Source organism: Lactuca virosa, chromosome 9 (genome assembly GCF_052849685.1).
Source record: "Lactuca virosa cultivar CGN04683 chromosome 9, Lactuca_virosa_CGN04683_v6, whole genome shotgun sequence".
Taxonomy (NCBI): domain Eukaryota; kingdom Viridiplantae; phylum Streptophyta; class Magnoliopsida; order Asterales; family Asteraceae; genus Lactuca; species Lactuca virosa.
Window position 1 is genome coordinate 135,497,201 of NC_136434.1, and position 23,016 is coordinate 135,520,216.

Below are 23,016 nucleotides of genomic sequence, written 5' to 3' on the forward strand. Positions count from 1 at the left end.
TAATTGTGTTTCTTTTTCTTAATAGATGGCTCTTGGTTCGAGTGCAAATTTCTCTCCTGCACCAACCATTCATCAAAATTCTCACTACTCCAACTCCTCTCGTGAGATGAACTCACTAGCCTAAATTACCTTGATTGGATTCGTAACCTGAGGATTACTCTGAGGTACGAGAAAAAGGAGTATGTCTTGGACGAGCATCTGGATGAGGAGCTTCTTGACGATGACACTAAAGAAGAGGCGGCTAAACATAAAAAAACATCATTATCACTCTATTGAGATCTCATGTTTGATGTTGGCGACCATGTCTAGAAATCTAAAGGAGTTGTGAGAATCTTGGGACGTACTAAACGAACAATTTAACTCAAAGACATATTTCAAGAGCAAGCTCAAACTGAGAGATTCAAAGTCAAGCAAGAAATTTAGATTGCAAGCAACAGGAGAATGGTTCTGTGAGTGCCCATGTGCTAAAACTAAAATGGTACTTTGACAAAATTGAACGTCTTGGCTTACCTTTCACTCAAAAGTTGGCTATTGATGTCATTCTTAACTCTTTCAATAGTTCACCATGAATTACTATATGAATGGTTCGGAGAAGAGTATCATGGAGCTACATGGGATGCTCAAGACAGCTGAGGAAAGCTTAGTTCCACCTAGGAACTCAAGTTCAACCACTCATGTTTTGGGTATTAGGAAAGGTGGTGTCAAGAGAAAAATGTCTTCTCATCCTATTGTTAAGGGAAAAGGGAAATGGGAAGTTGGTTCTCTTAATTCCAACCCTAAGAAGGACGTTTCTGACATACCGTCGATGAATGACCCTAAAGAAACCATTTGCTACTACTGCCAAGAAAAGGGCATTGGGAACGTAGATGCCCTAAATATATGGAGGATATTAAGAACAACAAATACAAGGGTGATGACTCTTCAAATATGTTTACAACTAAATTACATTCAACTTCGACTTCTAACAATTGGATACTTGACACAGGATGTGGAACTCACATTTGTTCTGATGTGTGGGGACTAAAATGAAATAGGAAGCGGAGACATAAGGAGCTCAATTTGATCATGGGGAAAAAAGAAATGTAGTTGTTACCAAGATCGGAGATTACGAGCTTTCATTGTCACCTAGTATTTCAATTATTTTATTCGATTGTTGTTATTCTCCTTACATGGCAAGAAACAATATTTCATTTTATGCATTGTGGCGTGACAGTTTTACTTTTGGATTTGATAATTATAATTCTAGTATTTTGGTTTACAATGATAATACTCTTTGTTTTAAAACAAAACCTTGTAATGGCATATATGCATGGTATGATTTCTTTATAAATCAAGATGATTCTTATGTTTTCTAGAAAGCTAGTGGGAGTGCAGTAACATTCCTAGTCTTGTATGTGACTGACATACTGACTTTTGGAATAAAGATCTACTTAGATAGATCATAACTACTTAAAAGATTAAGTAGAATTGAATTAACTATGAAGATCTTAAAAGGTTAAAGATATAAGACTCTAAGAGAGTTTATCTTGTCAATACCACATGACATGATTATAAGCATGCCTCAGAATAGATCTAAGAAATGAAAATTAAAGTGGGTGGGTTGATTGCAAAACTCTGCTCTTTCTTGTATTTCGCCGTAATGTTTTCTTGCTAGTGTTTTTTCTACAATAACTTTTGCGGTTCCAAAAAAAATGAGAAGAAAAAAAATGATATAACAATAATATGCCAAATAGATTGAAATATATGATGAACTCCTTCCATCTTTCAATACGTTAATATGAACTTCTTCCATCCTTATATGAGTCCTTCCATCCTTATATGAGGTTTCGTAACTATTTTGGTTCATATGGAGATGTTACAATCATACCGACTATATTTGGCATCAAAATAGCAAAGATCAATTATATTGAGGCACCAAAACCGGTCATTTAATATTGAAGATGTACTAAAATTGTAAAAGAAAACATTTTGGACCAAAAATTTGAAAAAAAAACAGCCATATTCACGGATCAAAAATGTAATTTACTTAAGTACAATAAGGATAATGACTTAAAAGGGTAATATCTTTTTCGATTTGTACACATTTGGTCACTGAGTTTTTTTTCGTCCACATTTACCCCTTTAACTTGTTAAATTGTACACATTCAGTCCTTATGACCGGTTACTCCAGGTTAGCCGGGAAAAATGACTTAATAGGGTAATATATTTCTCATTTTGTACACATTTAGTCCTTAATATTTTTGTACACATTTAGTCATTAATATTTTTTGTTTCAAAATAAGTCATTTTTGTTTTTGTACTCATTCAGTATCTATGAATGATTTCTTTAGGTTTTTCTCACGACATCTTATGTGGGACAATCATTGATGAAGTGTGTGGGGCTGTTGATGTTTATGTGTAACGTCTCATTTTCACAACAAACAATTTTCATTTTTAAATAAGGCAAAAGTCCCTAATTATAAATCCATTATTAAGAAAAAACGTTTATTCCAAAATACATTTATCGAAAATCAGAGTAATATAAGAAACACAGAATCCTCAATATTGTTGATGAGTCTGTACAATCATGCATTCGCCTTTCCACGATCAACCATAGAACCTGGAAACATAAACAACTGGGTAAGCACAAAGTTTAGTGAATTTTCCCTAAAATACTCGATACAACAAACGTATTATCATGCATAATGAGCCCACACTCATCAGATTGGAATACCTTGTCCCAATCAATTCTCAGACTGGAATGCCAACATGCAACAGGTCCAATCAGTCATCAGACTGGAATACCCAGGGTTTGTCGGCATGCCGCCTTAACCCGACCGCTCTTCTCGAGCCTCCGTGCCTACACCTTACAGCTGGCCCGCACAAGGTATCTTGGCCTACAACATATAGCAGGACCACCTCAACCTATCCCACCACCATATGACTATCCCACGTAAGATGTCGTGAGAAAAACCTAATGAAATCATTCATAAGTACTAAATTAGTACAAAAACAAAAATGATTTATTTTGTAACAAAAAAAATATTAATGACTAAATGTGTACAAAAATATTAATGACTAAATGTGCACAAAGTGAGAAATATATTACCCTATTAAGTCATTTTTACCGGCTAACCTGGAGTAGCCGGTCATAAGAACTAAATATGTACAGTTTAACAAGTTGAATGGGTAAATGTGAACGAAAATAAAAGTCAGTAACTAAATGTGTACAAATCAAAAAATACATTACCCTTTTAAGTCATTATCCCAGTACAATATTATAACAAAAAGTTAATAAAAGTATTTTTTTTTTATTGCAATAACCGTAAATATTAGCTGGATAAATCATCACCCATGCATTTTGTTCGGGGTAAAGTAATGTCCACTCAAGAATTAAACAAAAAAAGAAGAAAGAAAAAAGAGGTGGAAACTTGAGCGCAACCAATCGGCATGCATTAGCACATAAACTCCAAAGCATGCTTAGTAAATAGTAATCTTTGATTGTGCTTTCTAATCGAATAATTAAAAAAGTCAAGATTTGATTACTTTTTGACCACCTTTCAATCATTTTTTATCTCATCGTCGTATCCTCTTTATCGTTTTTAGATTAATAGTATATCGGATCTTAAGATGATTTAGACATGATTACATGTAAGTTGATGTTTACTTGTGTTGTAAATTTGTTTATTTATAACAATCAATTTTCTAGCTGCTAGCATGTAAAAAATTGATTTAATTCTGATATTTTTTTTCAACGGCCACAAATCTGTTTTAATAAAAATTTAATTTAATGATCTCTCACACTTTTATTACTTAGCTCTTAATCTTAATTATCTTCTTTTGTTTCGGAAAAAAGTCTTAAAAAAAAAACCTGTATTTATGATTAAATATTCAAACGTTTCACAAACAACCAACAAGTAATATGGATGATTAAATGTTGATATGTCACAAGATAGTAAATCCAATTATTATTATTATTATTATTATCAATTTTCGTCCAGAAATCAGAATGATCATTCTCGATCAGATCTGATTTTAAGAAAAGAGCAGAAGTAGACTATCTTGTTATTGGACGAATATAAATGCGAAACAATAATGTAAAACCGACTTGTTGATGGCTGAACTTGATCGAAAGAAAAATTACACGGATCAGACTCATGTCCTTAAAGGTTTTACTTCGCTTCTATCGGTTATAAGCAACAAAGTAAAACCCCAGGATGTAATGCAGATTTATCGATTTTCCAACAACAATGGAAAACAATAAACGCAACGTGAATACTCATAAACCAGGAAGAAATCGCCTAAAGAGAGCTATGATTTTTCGAGCAGAGAATACGGCTCCCAGAGAGATGTATTTATAGGTTTCGAAACCCTAGAAGGCAGCAAAAAACCCTTATAGGTCGGCCCCTAGAAACACTAGGCGATGACTTACTCTCCAAGCAAGCCATTTCTTGGCCTTCAAAAATATTTCGAACGAACCGGATTCAGTCCAACTCGACCGATCCCAAACCTACTAAAAATAAAAGCTCCTCAGCTCCCAGTGACCGATGTGTTGTGTGAAGTGCCAAGTGCGCCTAATTCACCCTATTTCGCGCACTAGCGACGTCGGTTAGTGCTAGGCTAGGTTAGGCACGAGTGTGGGCTTGGTCCATCCCTTGATCCATTAAAGCCTTTGAAGGCTTATCAAGAGATAAGAATTATAAATCCACTAAATGTTTCTCCCCCCACCAATGTGGAATAATAGAAACTAGTCAACTTGCTTATTCCATCAAAATTTCCAACAATCCCCCACCAAGTTGGAAAGTTTCCTTTCACTCAGACAGATGATGTCACTTAGGTGTCATGAAGACTAAACCCCGGTTTAATGAGGACAAACAATAAGAGACCAATTCAATGGTATCCTTATAGGTTTCAACCATGAACCTTATGACCTATCCGGTTTAACCCCACACATCACATGTCGTCTTTGCGTTCTCCATGAGCGCTAATATGGCCATGCATTATAAATCATTTTCATGACCCTTTAGAAGATAATCCATTAATCTTTACTTGAGGTGGCACCACGAATAGATCATATAGGCAAAGTTTTACAACATCTTTATTGCTTAGATGTCTCCAAAACATTGTTAAGAGCCTTATTGTAACACCCCGATGACGAGGTAATTCTAACTTTAACCTTATAATGTATTTATATTGCATTTTGGTCCCTAAGTTGAAGAGAAGTGTACAACTAAGGCCCTAGTGGCATTTTCGTAATTGTTAGGCTGAGGGAGTACGCCATGCGTACGTGAGTACGTTGGGCATACTAGGGCGCACCCTAGTACACTGGGCGTACACTCGTACGTTGGGCATACGTGGCCAGATCCCAAACCCTAGTTTTTAGGGTTTGGCCCATATTTAAGCATTATTAAGCCTCATTTCTTTCCCCATTTCTAGTCTCCATCATCATAAACGTGTTCTCTTGCAAACCCTAGCCCCATTAAAGCATTTGGAAGGTTGAGTGTGAGTTTTTGTGTGTTCCAAAGGAAGAAGAAGGTGGTGGTGAAGCTTGGAAGCTAGAAGCAAGCTTAGATCTGGAAGTTTTGCATCTTTTTCCATCATTAAAAGGTATAAAGTTCATACCTTGATGGCTAGTTTGTTAGATCTTTCTTATGTGTTGATTTTATGTCCTTTTGGTCTCAAATTGTTAGATCTTGAGCATGGCATGTTCTTGACTCATTAAGTTGTATTTTCAGACTCTAGTAGTGGAGTTAAGTCATACAAATGGAGTTCTAATGGCTAGTTTTTTCCCATGCATGTTGTTGAGAGTCTTAAGGCATTAAGATGTTGAGTCTTTATGGATTAAACAATTATTGAGCATGCAAGTCATAAAACTGGAAACTATATGACTCCTAATGACATTTTGACCTTGGATCTACATTTGGACGTATTAAGTCGTTGCAATAAGCACTTAATAAGAAAAGTGAGTTTTTGGGGTTACCACCCCCTGCGTACCTAGGAGTACGCCCAACATACACGGTCAAAGGTCCCGATGCGGTCAAGGAGGAGTATGCCCAGCGTACCTATAGAGTATGCGGTATGCCCTGCGTACTCACTCTGGGTTGACTCGGCTGGGTTGACTCAGTTGCGAAAAATGAGACTAAATGGGCCATTTTTTATTTGTAGTTATTTCGTGATAAAATATGAGGTCATTTTCTCTAATTTTAAAAAAATAAAGTATTTTTTGTTTTTTCTTTCTACATCAAAATATTGAACCTAAAATAGATATAGATTTATTTTAACTCTTAACTCTGTAGCGACATACAAATACAAAATATTAATATAACTCCTGTTTGAACACATTTAAAAATTTTGATGGTAACCTTATATGAAAAAAATATCGCGAAAATTTAAACAAACGAAAATTTTGTTTATTTTTTAAGTCATTTTCTATATACTTTAACAAAAAAAAAATAGTTAGATGAACTTGAACTTATTAAAGGAAGGCTCAATTATTCCAACGCAGTAGAATGGAATCTGAAAAAATGAAAAATCACAGGAGTTGAAGGACGGTCCTTTGGTTATATAAATAAGTGAAGCAATGTCAAATCAGTATAATGGTACTCATATTGTTTTTTTCTTTGGAAAATCCATAAAATTACATATAGAATGTATATTGTATACTCAACGATGACATGACATTGTAGTTTTACTCGTACTGGTTATTCCCAATATATGAATTTGGTACATTTTGTAATAATCTGAATTAAGGGCTATTGTAAAATTGACATTAATAATAAAATGTACCGCCCACATTATATAAAAGAAAATGACAAACTTCATAAATGGTCCCTATAGTTTCACAAAATCTGAAGTTTCTTCCATAATTTTAAAAAACTTCACGGATGGTCGCGGTGGTTTCAATTTTTTTAATGTTTAGTCCTTATAACCCACTCCGTCAGTATTTGTCCGTTATGTAAAAGACATTTTCGTCATTTCACTACCCAGAGACAATTTATGAGGTTTTCTCTTAATTAAAAAAAACATGAAATTTAATATTCTCTCTCTCTCTCTCTCTCCCTCTCTTCGCCATTTGAAGAAAAAGAAAATGGGTGTATTTGTCCGTTAAATAAAGGGCATTTTCGTCATTTCACTACCCAGGGACGTTTTATGAGGTTTTCTCTTAATTAAAAAAAACATGAAATTTAATATCCAATGGATCTCTCTCTCTCTCTCTCTCTCTCTCTCTCTCTCTCTCTCTCTCTCTCTCTCTCTCTCTCTCTCTCTCTCTCTCTCTCTCTCTCTCTCTCTCTCTCTCTCTCTCTCTCTGCCATTTGAAGAAAAAGAAAATGGGTCTCCATTTCTTCTTTCTCCTTTCTTTCATTTATGTTTCTTGTTTTCCCTTCTTTGATTTTCTCTTTCCTTTTCCCTGTGTATTCCTCACTTGTAACCTATAAACAAAATGTGAACTCAATTTGAAATGAAAAACCTACAAAGAAAACTGAACTCTACCTAACCGTTGTTATCCTTCCAGCCGTCATTGGTTCGTTATATGTCCTTTTTGGCAAGTGAGTAGCAATTATTGACTATCTAAGCGTAGAAATGTGAAATTAGAAACAAACCCTTCATTTATAAAGATTTTTCAGCTAGATGGTTACAACAATGGTTTAATAGTAACGATGATGCATCATTATGAAAGTTACCAAGTAGATCATGAAATTGAATGATTGTCCTTTCCTCTTCCCAACCGAACTTTCAAAGCCAATAGGAAACCAAATCCAAGTCAATCTCAAACTAAATCCATTTATGTTCGATTTCTAGATCTACTAACGGTTTGATGTCGTATATTTGGTGTTCTTAGATAAAGCAAAAGGGTATAGAGAGAGAGAGAGGCGTGTGCTGGAGGTTGTGTGTTCATCTCGATTGCTACACATAATGAATCCAAAATCAAAATCATTGCTACAAATTATTCATCAAGGTATCTGAGAATGAATCAAAGCCAATCATTCATGTAAAGAACAAAATCGGAATCAAAAGCATAAATTACGGTGGTGGATTTCACAGAAGGGAGAGAGGAAGAGAAAAGTAAGGGGTGACAACCCATTCCAATGCGATTTCCAGACCTGCAAGTGGCGTTTGAGGATGAGTGTGTAGGTGTAGTGGTGATGCATGGTTGTTCTGCAGTACACTGCCAGTGGATGGTGACGTTTATGGCGAGGGAGATTGATGGTGCTACATTGACGGTGGTTTGGTGTTGCCTCTCGCTGGAAACCGCTGCCGCCATTGGATCTCCGACGAAGAGTCCAATCCCTCTTTTTCCTTCCCCACTGGATTAGAGCCTCTTTTCTCCCCCTGTAACTATTGTGTACCCATTAGGCCTAGAATGGTGGTCGAAGAGGGCTTTTGCAGAGGTGGACCATAGGCGGTGATATTAAATCGTAGGTGGTGGTGACGATGGCACAAATGAGCGGTTATTAGGTTCAGATTAGGAGTTGTTGAAGGGGTTTAAAGGGAGGGAGGAGAAACGTTGACTTTTTCAATCAAACATTGTTAGAGAGAGAGAGAGAGAGACCCCTTGCATATTAAATTTCATTTTTTCTTTTTAAAAAGATTAGAGAAAACCTCATAAATGGTCCCTAGGTAGTGAAATGCAGAAAATGTCATTTACTTAACGGACAAATACTGACGGAGTGAGCCATAAGGACTAAACATTAAAAGTTTTGAAACCATACGAACCATCTGTGAGGTTTTTTAAAGTTATGGACGAAACTTCAGATTTTATAAAACCATAGGGACCATTTACGAAGTTTTGTCAAAAGAAAAAGTATTCGGTCATCAAAGGGTAGAACTTAAAACAACATGCTTTTAACACGAGTGTCATGTCATTAATAGACATATGCATGTATTGTCACATACATATGTGCAATACATGATGCATCATTCATTTCATTAAATACAGGTACTTAAACTATGGTAAAAAAGGCCGATCGTTTTACATACTTTACCACTTTACCCTTTGGGGGTCCATTCTATTTTTCAGTCTCTCATCTCAAACGAAGTGTAAGAAGATCCAAGGTACTATGCTTCTCTTACATAAATGTAATAACTTTTTCGCGTCCTCTATGAAAACATTTTTTCATCAATGGTAATCGTTATGTTGTGCAAATAATCGTTCTTCTTTTGAAAAGGGAATGGCAAAAAATAAAAACGATATATGTTGTATGTCGTACGGATGAGTTTTAGAACCGGATCGGTTAGGAATCGGAACCAGTTTTCCTAAATTATAAGAACCGGGAACCAGACCGTCGGTTCCGGTTGGCGGTTCCGGTTCCAATCCCTGTTTTTCGGTTATTTTTCAAACTTGAACCGGTTGAAATGTTGTAGATGATATGTTATCTTTCGGAGTCTTTAAATAATTCAATATTTAATAGGGGTGAGCAAAACCGAAACCGAAAAACCGAAATCAAACCCAAACCGTTGGGTTTGGGTTTAAATTTCTAAAAACCGAAAAATGGGTTATGGGTTTGGTTTTAGTACTTAAAACCGACCCATAGGAACCGACCCAACCCATTGGGTTAAACCCGCCTTAAAACCAACCCACCTTATATATTTTAAAAAAATAGAAAATATATATACCATTTAAAATTTGCTGTTTGTTAAATTTGGTTGTTGTAAACTTTTAGCAACATACTTTTGATGATGTATTGGTGTTGTAATTGGTTTTTTTTAGGTTTTTTTAATCTAGGTTGTTAACTTTGTTTCATTTTTTAAGTCATAAAGATTTGCTAAAAAATGGATTACAACCCAAAACCCACCGGGTTAAACCCAAAACCCATGGGTTGAACCTAAAACCGATGAAACCGACCCACAAACCCAAAAACCGAAACCGACTTAAAACCGAACCCAACGGGATCTTAAACCCAGAAACCGAAATTTATGGGTTGGGTTCGCTTTTACCCTAAAACCGACCCAACTCGGCCAATGCTCAACCCTAATATTTAACCGAACTATAACTTTTTACATTATAAATTGAAGTACAAACACTAAATTACATGATGAAAAATGAATCAAGTAATTCTGACTTTATATGAGTGGGTTATGTGTAGTTTAAAAGCGGAGAGAGATTCAAAAAATAAACACAAAATCCTGAAACAAAAAATATGCAACATTGATATGCTTTCTTCTGGGGTCTATAGCTGATTCAATATATAAGCAAAATATGTGTTTGTACAGTCTAAAATGAAGTACAAACACTAAATTACATGGTGGAAAAAATTAAGTAATTTCGATGTCGTATGAATGAGTTATGCACATTTAAAAATACGGGACAAAAAAGTTTTGAAATAGAAAAAACGCAACATCGATATTCTTTCTTTCGGGGCATGTGTCTGATTCAATATCTAACCAAAATATATTTGTACAGTAAAAAATGAATTACAAACTCTAAATTAATGTTAGAAAAAATCAAATAATTCTGACTTCATATGAGTGAGTTATGCACATTTTAAAAAACGAGAAAAATGTCAAACCGGTTTCGATTTTTAGAACCTGGACCGATTTTCATAAAAATGGAGAACTGGTAACCGGACCTTATTACCAATTTTGGTTCCGGTTCAGTTCCAATCCAATTCCGGTTTCGACTGTTCTAATGCTTATCCCTAGTCTGTCAGTATGTAATGGACAACTCAAAATATAACTTTTGCCACATTACTTAAAAAACTATACCAATATTCTTTTTAGTATATTTATCGTTTCATATTATATTAAACTTCCTTACATATTTGCAGCCGTATTGCTATTTGGTGGGGGTTCAATATTCCCGATCAGATTTCTATGTAGTCTTTACTCTCTTGGTCCGATGGTGTCATGTTGAGGAGGGGTCAACGAAAGGTTTTTGATGCAGTCATCTTGACTACGATTTTGAGTATTTGGAATTTCAAAAAATTTGTCATTTTTGGAACGGTTATCCCAAAAAATCTTTTTTATTTGATGATGTGATAGATAAGGCTTTCTTTTGGATTTCTAATAGATATAGCAAATCTAAGATAGCTTGGACCTCCTGACTTCATTACTCAACTTTAGCTTCTATTTTGATGTAATTGTTTCTTCTAGCATCTTGCTAGTTTAATAAATTTTCGCGGTTCCAAATTAATAATAATAATAATAATAAAAGTTTATGAAACCAAATATAATTGTTTTTCTGGATTTCTAAAGGCCAAGTTCTTTTTTTTTTCTTTTAAAAAGATACTATGTAAATTAGATAGCAAAATTAAAATATTATAAAAATCACAGCACCTCTTAATTTTGCTTATATGTGCATGCGGTTAGAGACAGCACGGGATACACATGTCACCCCTCAAATTTTATGATGTAATTTAAATTTTTTTAAATAAATTCGTGTAGAACAAATTTTGTTAATGTACAACCCTTGAGTTTTGATTATGGACGAGTGACATGCATGGAATGTTAGGAAGATTCAGCCAATAAGAAATGAGCTAGTTTACAATGACAATGTTATATGCTAGTCAACATATGCTTATTACTTTTATTGGTTGCTCGTATAAAAGAAAAAACATCATAAATGCTCTTTGTGGTTTCTTAAAATCTGAAATTTAGTCCCCGTGGTTTAAAAACATCGTAGATGGTCCCTGTGCTTTCAAAACTTTTGACGGTTGATCCTTATTGCTAACTCCGTTAAGTTTTGTCCGTTAACTGAAGTGCATTTTCGTCGTTTCACTACCACAGAGACCATTTATGATGTTTTCACTTAATTTAAAAAAAAAAATGAAATAATATGCAAAAGGGGTCCCACCTCTCTCTCTCTCTCTCTCTCTCTCTGGGTTTTATTCTAAATAGACCATACCCACTGCTGCATATGGAGGCGTTCAATCCTCATTCACATCCACATAAAAGGATGATGCGGCCAAGAGATCACTTGGAAACAATTTTGGTTCAGTGATCCTCTGATTTCAGCAATTTTACATACTCACCACACATCAGATGGTGATGTTGATCCATTCTTTAATTGGTTCCACTGCCCTAACCCCACCACCATACCAGTGACTACCACCTGCTTCGGCCAACACCACCATCCTAGATGCTGATCGTCATCCTTCCGCATTAAACCACCCACAGTCGAAAGTCTGCTCAATCGCCGGAAACCATCGACGGAAATCCGAAGGCGTAGAAAACAGTGGTGGTAGCGGTTTAGTGGTAAACGAGAAACCAAGAACTCGATTACACTGGCACCTGTTTTACTTGCAAGTACCTCTCTTTCCTTCTATTAAGAACACGTGGATTGTGCCCTCTCAAGAACCCTAACCAAAAATCGGTTTCAATTCCAGGTTCCTATATATCGTCTTGCACCTAAGCTTAGTTGCTATGTAGTGCCATCTGTTTTTGGATTATTAGCTTTAAGTGTATATTTTCATTTTCTTTGATTATACATCTGTGTGTATTGAGTTCAGCTCCGATTTGGATTTCAATTAGTTCCGATTTGTAAAAGCAAAGATTTCATGGTGATCTTCTTAAGTTGCACACCAACTGTTTGTGGAAATGCCCCAATGACATCAATTTGTTCACGCCCCAAGCTGGTTGTTTCTTGTTTCACAGCTTCACCATAACGAAGATGATGATTAGATGAAGATGAACATGGTAGACAGAGAGATGTTAAGTTTGTGTATGTGTTTTCGAGAGAGTGAGATATGAAGTTAGAGTTGGATTCCATTTTCTTTGACAGTTTTGCTTCACCACTTGACGTATTTGGTGATCTTGATGATTTCCAGCTATGTGGATTTAAAGATAACGAATCCTATGAATTACCAGATTATGATTTGGACAAGTTGAATCGTGATGAACTTGCTTGAATAAAACCCAGAGAGAGAGAGAGAGAGAGAGAGAGAGAGAGAGAGACCCCTTTTGCATATTATTTCATTTTTTTCTTTTTTTAAAAAAATAAATAAATGAAAACATCATAAATGGTCCCTGTGGTAGTGAAATGACGAAAATGCCCTTCAGTTAACAGACAAAACTTAACGGAGTTAGCAATAAGAACCAATTTTCAAAAGTTTTGAAAGCACGGGGACCATCTATGATGTTTTTAAACCACAGGGATTAAACTTCAGATTTTGAGAAACCACAGGGACCATCTCTGATCGACCCAAGTTCCACAACCCATATTGATACACGTATGTGATGGGTTTTATACAAACAATCCTATGTGTGCATGCAACCCTAATTGGATCTATGTTTTCACTATAAGACATACAACTATATGAACACAAAATAAACCCTAGCATGCTTCTATAATTTTCGAAAATCATATAGAAGTGTAGAAGACATACCTTTGTTGTTATATTGCAATAACAACTAGTTTCCTTGATCTCTTGAACTCTTGAAAGCAAGCACCACAATTGTAGTGCCTCTAATGGCTCACAAACACCTTGAAGCAAGAAGGCAATTAAGAGAGAGAGGGGAAGGATGTTAATTTCGGCCCTAGGGTTTCCCTTGGAATCAAGTCGCCTAAAATTGAAGCATAGGGCATCTATTTATACTGTAGGGTGCTAGGGTTTCAGTCTAAACCCTAATGGATAGCTTAGCCACCAAGCAGCCCAAGGAACCTTCTGGAATGAGGCCCTTGGACAAAAATATGATGATCCCTCATCATAATTTCGTTCCCCCTTAGTCCATAAGGTTTCCCAGCCCAAAACTCAACTATCACACATTTGACAGTTTATACCCTTTTATTTAATTAATCTCTTTTAGTCACCAAATTAATTCCTAATTAATTTATGACTAATACTAATTAAATAAATATGATTTCTCCTTTAATATATTATTCTTATAATATATTAATAAACCATAATATCTTCTCTCTCATATCAAATTACCTTGTCAAGTTGCTTTGGTGAAGGCAACCCAAAAGGACCATGCACACTCGGGTCAAGTACATACCAAATATAGTTACGGACTTAGACACTAATCCAACAGTCTCCCACTTGGATAAGTCTAGTAACCACATCTCACATATGACTTCCGTATCCGATTAGCAATCGTAGCTTTCAATAGCTGCTGTCAACTCTGACCAATAATCTGTCCTTCAGATAAGGGATCGTATAATCCTCTGTTCTAGATATCATGCTAACAATACTTATTGTTTAGCATTTTATTTCTTGATCTCTGATTTGTTCGACATAGAACTCAGTTGAACACATCAACTTCATCCTGACCGGGCCCGACACATAAGTCAAATCAAATCATCAAGTGGCCAAGATATCGCTTTTATTCTCATAGAATAAAAGGAACAGAAAAACATCGACTAATATGCCTTTATCATTTACTAGTTAAACCACACACAATAATGCGTTTTATAACATCAAGTTACTGATGCGTTTTCGCATTATCAATGTATAATCAACCAGCAAACAATAACCATATCTCTAGGTTTAAAGATTATATGATATTATCATCTTGCGATCACTTGTGATAACATTCATGAAGTGATACCAGCAAGTGTGGGTCTATTCCAATGCTCAATACAAATTTCATAAGCACTCATAAACTTTGCAGCAAACCTTTGCTATGTCTAAAACTTTTCAGACAATCTACAAACAAATTTATGACAATCTTCCTTCATATCTACTTCCAACATATGAACGATTGTGGACTGTTTGAATAATCTTATTATTCAGGAAGTCAAAACATGCAAAATTGAAACAATAGATAAATAATCAACACAAGATAGAAGCTTTCTTATAAATAACACACCTTTATTTAATCATCAAATGTTGAATACATGATCATCCATTACAAGTTTCCTACCTATCTAATCTAAACTAATATCGTCCTTCAGCCCTACGCTCCTAGCGTGCTGCAAATGTTTAACCCTACTCAGTCCCTTCGTGAGGGGATCTGCTGGGTTATCTTCTAACGATACCCTCTTCACAACGAGGAGTCCCTCTTCTACCCGATGTCTAATAAAATGGTATTTCCTGTCGATATGTCGAGATCTGCCATGATCCCTTGGTTCCTTGGTTAAGGCAACCGCTCCTTCATTATCACAGAAAATTTCCATGGGCTCCTTTATGGATGGCACAACGCCAAGGTCTCCAATGAAGTTCTTCAACCATATAGCCTCCTTTGACGCCTCGCTTGCCGCAATGTACTCTGATTCGCACGTTGAATCAGCTACGGTTTCTTGCTTGGAACTTTTCCAAGTCACTGCTCCTCCATTCAGGGTAAAGACCCAGCCCGACTGCGATCGGTAATTATCCCGATCTGTCTGGAAACTAGCGTCACTGTACCCTCGCACCTTTAAGTCATCACTCCCACCCAGGACTAGAAACCATTCCTTAGTCCTTCGTAGGTACTTAAGAATATTCTTGACAGCAATCCAATGTGCCCTACCAGGATTCCCTTGATATCTGCTGACCATGCTCAAAGCGAAAGCCACATCAGGGCGAGTACAAGTCATAGCGTACATAATCGAGCCAACTGCGGAAGCGTAAGGTACTCGGCTCATATCAGCTATCTCTGCCTCTGTACTCGGGCTCTGAGTCTTACTCAGTTTGGTATTGCATTGGATTGGTAACTCCCCTTTCTTGGAATTTTCCATACTAAAACGTTTTAGTACCTTCTCCAAGTATGTATCCTGACTAAGTCCTATCAGTCTCTTGCTTCTGTCTCTCACTATCCTTATTCCCAGAATATATGCAGCCTCTCCGAGGTCCTTCATAGCGAAACACTTCCCAAGCCAGGACTTGACCTCCTGCAATGTTGGGATGTCGTTTCCTATGAGTAGTATGTCATCGACATACAATACGAGGAAGCTCACTATACTCCCACTGGCCTTGACATATACACATGACTCATCTTCATTTCGCAGAAAACCAAACTCTTTGACCTTCTCGTCAAAACAAAGATTCCACCTGCGAGATGCTTGCTTTAATCCATAAATGGATTTCTCAAGCTTGCACACTCTATTTGGATGCTTCGCATTGACAAAACCCTCTGGCTGATTCATGTAAACATCCTCAGCCAGCTTCCCATTTAGGAAGGCGGTTTTTACGTCCATCTGCCAGATTTCATAATCATGAAACGCAGCTATTGCAAGCATTACCCTAATAGACTTTATTTTCGCAACTGGTGAGAAGGTCTCATCATAGTCAACTCCAGGAGTTTGAGTAAAGCCCTTCGCGACCAATCGCGCTTTATAAGTGTGCACTTTCCCATCCATGTCTGTCTTCTTCTTGAAGATCCACTTGCACCCGACTATCTTACGACCTGGTACATTATCAACCAAATTCCAAACTTGGTTGTCATACATGGACTGAATCTCGCTGTCCATTGCCTCTTTCCATTTAGCAGACTCTGGGCCTGCCATGGCTTCCTTGTAGCTGTTAGGTTCGTCCAGATTCACTAGTGTACTATCACTAATAAACGTATCCCCGTCAGTAGTAATATGGAAACCATAAAACTGGGGTGGAACAATAACTCTACTTGAACGTCTAAGAGGTAAGGACTGGTCAATAGGTTCAACAGGAGTTTCCTCCTCAGGTTGCATGCCAGTGTCAGAGGTTCCTTCTTCTCCTGACTCTTGAAGCTCTTCAAGGTCAATTTGACTCCCACTGTCTTCTTGGCTTATGAGTTCTCTTTCTCTGAAAACCCCTCTCCTAGCAACAAAGACAACATTGTCATTTGGTCTATAGAAGAGATAACCAAAAGACTTCTGTGGATAGCCGATGAAATAACACTTCTCACTACGAGGTTCTAGCTTGTCGTGAGTCTCTCGTCTTACGAAAGCTTCACAACCCCAAACCTTGATATGTGCTAACGAGGGAGCTTTCCCTGTCCACATCTCGTGAGGTGTTTTGGTAACCTTCTTGGTGGGAACTAAGTTAAGGATATGGGCGGCAGTCTCCAAGGCATACCCCCAGAATGAGATTGGTAACGAAGCACGACTCATCATAGAGCGAACCATGTCCAACAAGGTTCGATTACGTCTCTCAGCCACACCATTCAATTGTGGCGTTCTAGGAGGCGTCAATTGTGAAACTATTCCACACTCTTTCAGATAGTCGTGAAACTCAAGACTTAGGTACTCTCCCCCTCGATCAGATCGAAGCATCTAGATTTTCCTGCCCAACTGATTCTCTACTTCATTCTTGAACTCTTTGAACTTTTCAAAGGTTTCTGACTTCTGCTTGATTAAGTAGATATATCCATATCTGCTATAATCATTTGTAAAAGTCACGTAGAAGCGACAAGCGTCCCTTGTGGTGGATCTAAAGGGTCCACATACATCTGTGTGTATGAGATCCAATACACCCTCACCCCTTTCACATGTGCCAGTAAAGGGTGACTTGGTCATCTTCCCAAGTAAACAAGACTCACACACGTCATCGTCCCTAAGGTCGAAAGACTCCAAGACTCCATCCTTTTGGAGTTGGGCTATGCGTTTCTTGTTCACATGGCCAAGGCGACAATGCCACAAGCATGCTTTGTCCAAACTTGTGGACGAATCAATATTCAAAACATCATTTCCTAAATTGTCAATCACTAACACAGATTCATAAATCCCATTACAAGGTAATGCATTGAAATAAAAGACACCATTCAAATAAGCATTAATAGAACCATTACTATTATCAAATGAATATCTGAAACCTTGTCTAAACAAACCATGAAAAGAAATGATGTTTCTTGCCATATCTGGCGAATAGCAACAATTATTTAAATCTAGCCCTAACCCATTACTCAACACTAAGGAATAAACTCCGATCTTGGTTACTGGTGAAGACTTCTTGTTTCCCATGATCAAGCTTATCCTTCCATGCTCCACTTCCCTACTTCTTTTTAGGCCCTGCATATCAGAACAAATGTGGTAACCACACCCTGTATCAAGAACCCATGAAGTAGCAAATGATGAGTTATTAGATTTAATTAAATACATACCTGCAAAGGTGGGCTTTATCTTCCCATCCTTAATATCTTGCAGATATTTAGGGCAGCTTCGTTTCCAGTGGCCCTTCTGGTGGCAATAGAAGCACTCTGCTTCCTTGGGGTCAGAAGAGGGCTTAACAGAACCTGCTTTGGTCCCACTAGAAGAAGAACCATCTTGGGTCTTACCCTTATGGTGGCTCTTGTAAGGAGCCTTCCTCTTCTTTCCCTTTCCTTGGCCAATTGCCAACACAGGAGCAGCTACAGTAGAGGATGATGCAACAGATTTGTCCTTGAGGTTGCTCTCAGCTATCCTCAGGAGCCCTTGAAGCTTACTTAGGGTGACCTCTTCCTTATTCATGTGGTAGGTCATTCTGAACTGGCTGTAGCAGGAAGGCAAGGAGTGGAGGATGATGTCGATAGCCAAATCCTCATCAAACTTAACATTAAGTTTGAGAAGACGATCAACATATCTTTGCATTCTTTGCAAATGAGCAGTTAGGGATTCTCCACTCCCCATCTTAGCGGTGATCATGTTGGTGATGATCTCATAGCGCTCTTGCCTCGCGCTCTGGTGGTACCTGTCCAGCAAATCTTGATGCATCTCATATGGATACATGTCCTCATAGGACTTTTGGAGTTCGAGGTTCATGGTGGCCAACATGATGCAATGAACTTTCGTTGCATCACGCTCGTGGGCCTCAAAGGCGGCCATCTCTTCAGGAGTAGCTTCTTCTGGGTTGATCCTTTCAAGCTTCTCGTCAAGGACATATTCTTTGTCCTCATAACGAGTTATCATGCGAATGTATCTCATCCACTCGTTGAAGTTCGAGCCATCAAATGTCACTTTTTGACACAGGTTCATCAATGAGAATGACCCAGAAGTGTTGTTGTTTGCGTTTGCGTTTGACATCTGAAATAGAAAGGAACAAAGTTTGATTAGAATGAATCCCTAATTAAACACCCACATGAGAAATTAGGGCTAGGATCCAACAACATTATTTACAACTTAGAAAAGGGATGCCGTAATCTAAAAGTAAATAATTTGAAGGTAAGTGAATGACGATTCACTAATTTTCACCATGAAAAACGAAAGAGGTTAAGTTTTAAATGTATTTGAAAATTCCTAGATTTCTTTTGAGATTCATTGAACATTTCAATGGCATGTTTAAATCTCGATATGCACTTCAAATTTGCGACTGGGATGCCGAGGATCGCAAACAAGTTTGTGAATAACCATGCGAATCATCATGGTGCACTCAATGTCTTCATCACCTAATCAATGTGCTGGTTAGCCACGCACGCTCCATTGATCTATGATAAGACATCGAGCCACCCTTTGTCACCAATGTCAATCCCAAATTAGTGTGCTGGTTAACCACGCACGCTCCACTAACGTTTGACAGGGGTACAAAGTGTAATTCCATGGAATAGCATCATTTTCACATTTTACCCTAAAGTAACTAAGAGTGGGAATTTGTAAAACAATGTAGTTACTTTAATATTTCCATTATACTTATAATGAGGAATTAAGTGCCCTATCCTATCCGTTCGGCTAACGACCCTCCACCAGTCAAGCAAGCGGTAGATGTGAGTGTACATCCATTAAGCGCCATTTTATAGGCAGCAACCTTATACCCACCTTATAGACTGGCTTCGTGAATGAGGCCTACTAGCGATAAGACTAGCTTATTCTTATACATATATATAATAATTAATCTTATAATATCATAATTGTATAAGGGTGTATTTTAAAACATTTTAAAATACTAGTGTCTTTGTTGCATTTAAAATTTTCGAAAATTAGACAATTTAATTTAAAATTTTAAACACCAAAAATCTTTGATTTAATAATTATCAAAATTAAACAATTAATTTAAATTATTAAATCATGAAGGATTATCATAAAATTAAACAATTAATTTATCCTAATCCTTTTTATCCCCTAGATTTCGAAATTTATGGAAAGGATAATTCAAGATCTTCAATTATCTAGTTTAAACAATTAAGTTGATAATCACAAAGATGGCATTATCCAAATCCCTAAAATTTTGGGATCTTGTCTTGGGGGGCAAGGGATTTTCGAAATCCCTAGGGTTTCATAACCCTAATTTCGAAATTTGGAGGCTAGGCAAAAAAATTTAAGAACCCTACAAAAAATCGCCAACTAGGGTTTCTTAACCCTATTTTCGAAAACCACCAAGCCTTAGGGTTTACTTGCCATAAACCCTAATTTGTCAAATTCATAATATGTATCAAATCAAATTGAAAACAAAAACCAAAGGCTCTGATACCACTGATGGGTTTTATACAAACAATCCTATGTGTGCATGCAACCCTAATTGGATCTATGTTTTCACTATAAGACATACAACTATATGAACACAAAATAAACCCTAGCATGCTTCTATAATTTTCGAAAATCATATAGAAGTGTAGAAGACATACCTTTGTTGTTATATTGCAATAACAACTAGTTTCCTTGATCTCTTGAACTCTTGAAAGCAAGCACCACAATTGTAGTGCCTCTAATGGCTCACAAACACCTTGAAGCAAGAAGGAAATTAAGAGAGAGAGGGGAAGGATGTTAATTTCGGCCCTAGGGTTTCCCTTGGAATCAAGTCGCCTAAAATTGAAGCATAGGGCATCTATTTATACTGTAGGGTGCTAGGGTTTCAGTCTAAACCCTAATGGATAGCTTAGCCACCAAGCAGCCCAAGGAACCTTCTGGAATGAGGCCCTTGGACAAAAATATGATGATCCCTCATCATAATTTCGTTCCCCCTTAGTCCATAAGGTTTCCCAGCCCAAAACTCAACTATCACACATTTGACAGTTTATACCCCTTTATTTAATTAATCTCTTTTAGTCACCAAATTAATTCCTAATTAATTTATGACTAATACTAATTAAATAAATATGATTTCTCCTTTAATATATTATTCTTATAATATATTAATAAACCATAATATCTTCTCTCTCATATCAAATTACCTTGTCAAGTTGCTTTGGTGAAGGCAACCTAAAAGGACCATGCACACTCGGGTCAAGTACATACCAAATATAGTTACGGACTTAGACACTAGTTCAACAGTATGAACATCCTACGATGATAGAAAGTAAGAATGGTGAGTCTATTAAAATCTATAAGGTATAGGTTATCAATAACTTTTACTATGATGCGTATCCCGATTAGGGAGGGGCTCTCAGATTGAGGCATGGAGATTGAATCTATCATTTGCCTTGTTTGTCAGTTACATGAGGAGACAGTTGTTCATGTTTTGTTGTGTTCTTAGTCTTGAAGGGCATTTGGTCGTGTATTTTTGTTTCTTGGGGTTTCGCTATTCTGTTAGAGGATTCAATCTTGGGGTATCTTACTTGGGCGGATATGGTTGTGTCCTCGGCTTCAGTTAAAAAAGCATCCAAAAAAGCATCCGTTGTGGTGATTATCTCAATCTTTTGGATGTTGTGGAGATTCATAAATAGTCTTAATTTTGGAACAGTTTTACCTAAGATGTCTGAGATCTTTGATGATATTTTTAGTACCGTTTTCTTTTGTATTTCGAATAGATATAAAAAGCTAGGCTAGCTTGGATCTCTTAGTTACAAAACTCGACTCTAGCTCGTATTTCATTGTAATGCATTGATAGATTCACTAGTTTTTTTAATTAATTTCTGTCGTTCCAAAAACGAAATAATTTTTATTATGAATTTAAGAAGATCAATAGACTATTAAATTAATTGTAACAAAAAGTTTGAGATGTGACAAACCAGCGTTACACTTATTTGTTAACTTCAAATCTAACAAAAAGTTTGAGATGTGAAATATATATTTTTTCTACTACCGTGCAATCCCTGATTTTCTCGTGCAACCATTACTGTGAAATCCCTGTCTCAAGTGTGATAAGTTGAATTATTGAATGACATTCAGCTTAGATCCCTTCCCCTTTTGTTGATTCTATAACAGAGCATGTTATCGGATTGATCTAACATATATGCTAATAAGAACTACCAGAGACGGTTCCCTTTCATATATTGGCGTTGTATGTTTTAGAACCTATTTACGTTGATTTGAATGTATGCCTAAAAATAGTAATAATTAAAATCTGAGTTTATCAAGTAACTTTAGTAACCGTCTTTAAAAGTATAACTTGGTATCCAATCAATTTTGTTGGTTCACTTTCTGAGATTAACTTTATGCTCTCATGCAAATTGCAATATTTTCTTTTTGAGTTATTGAGTTTTCATACCATCAAACTTGACTTTCATTTGCAAAGAAATCCAGCATCCTACAAAAAAAATTGAAGAAATTGATACTATACAATGCAAATATTGAGTTATTTTAGTCAAGAAATTGATACTTTCATTTGCTATTATCTTTATTGTTGATAATTGTTTTGGGTTCATAATGTCAGCTTACTTTGTTTTCTTGAAAAAAAAAACATATGCATCAATCAAATGCATATGTTTTCTTGAGGAAAAAAGTACAAACGTACAGTGCATTGGTTCATTGTAAATTAATAAACAGGATTTGGAAATTGACTTAAGCATATGACATATTATATAATTACCTAATTAGTATTTGATAGATTAAACTGCATAAATGGTCCCTGTGGTTTGCTCAAAATTGTCATTTTGGTCCTAAAATGTTTGGACTAGCACCAGAGGTCCAAAGTTTTCATTTTGTTGCTTGTTTGGTCCAATCTGTTCTGATTTTTTTCAAAATGACGGATTTGCCCCTATTTATATGATTTTTTCTTTTTTCTTATTTGTTTTTCTGATTTTCAGATTTAAAAAAATAAAAAATAAAAAAAAATAAAAATAAATCTCTCTCTCTCTCTCTCTCTCTCTCTCTCTCTCCCCACATTATTTCTCCTTCATTCTTCATTTGTTCTTCAAGGTTCTTAAGAACCCCTCATCGTCGACTCCACCACCGTCGTCACCCTCAGTCACCACCGCCTTCAGCCACCACCTGCCATGGACCACCATCTCGCCGTCGCCATCCATCTGTAAACCCTTTCTCCGATCTCGTCGCCGTCGTCTATATTTATAAACCTTCGTTTTTCCGGCGATCTGAAAAAACTCCGTTGCAACTCGACGAAGCTCTAGATCTGTAAACTA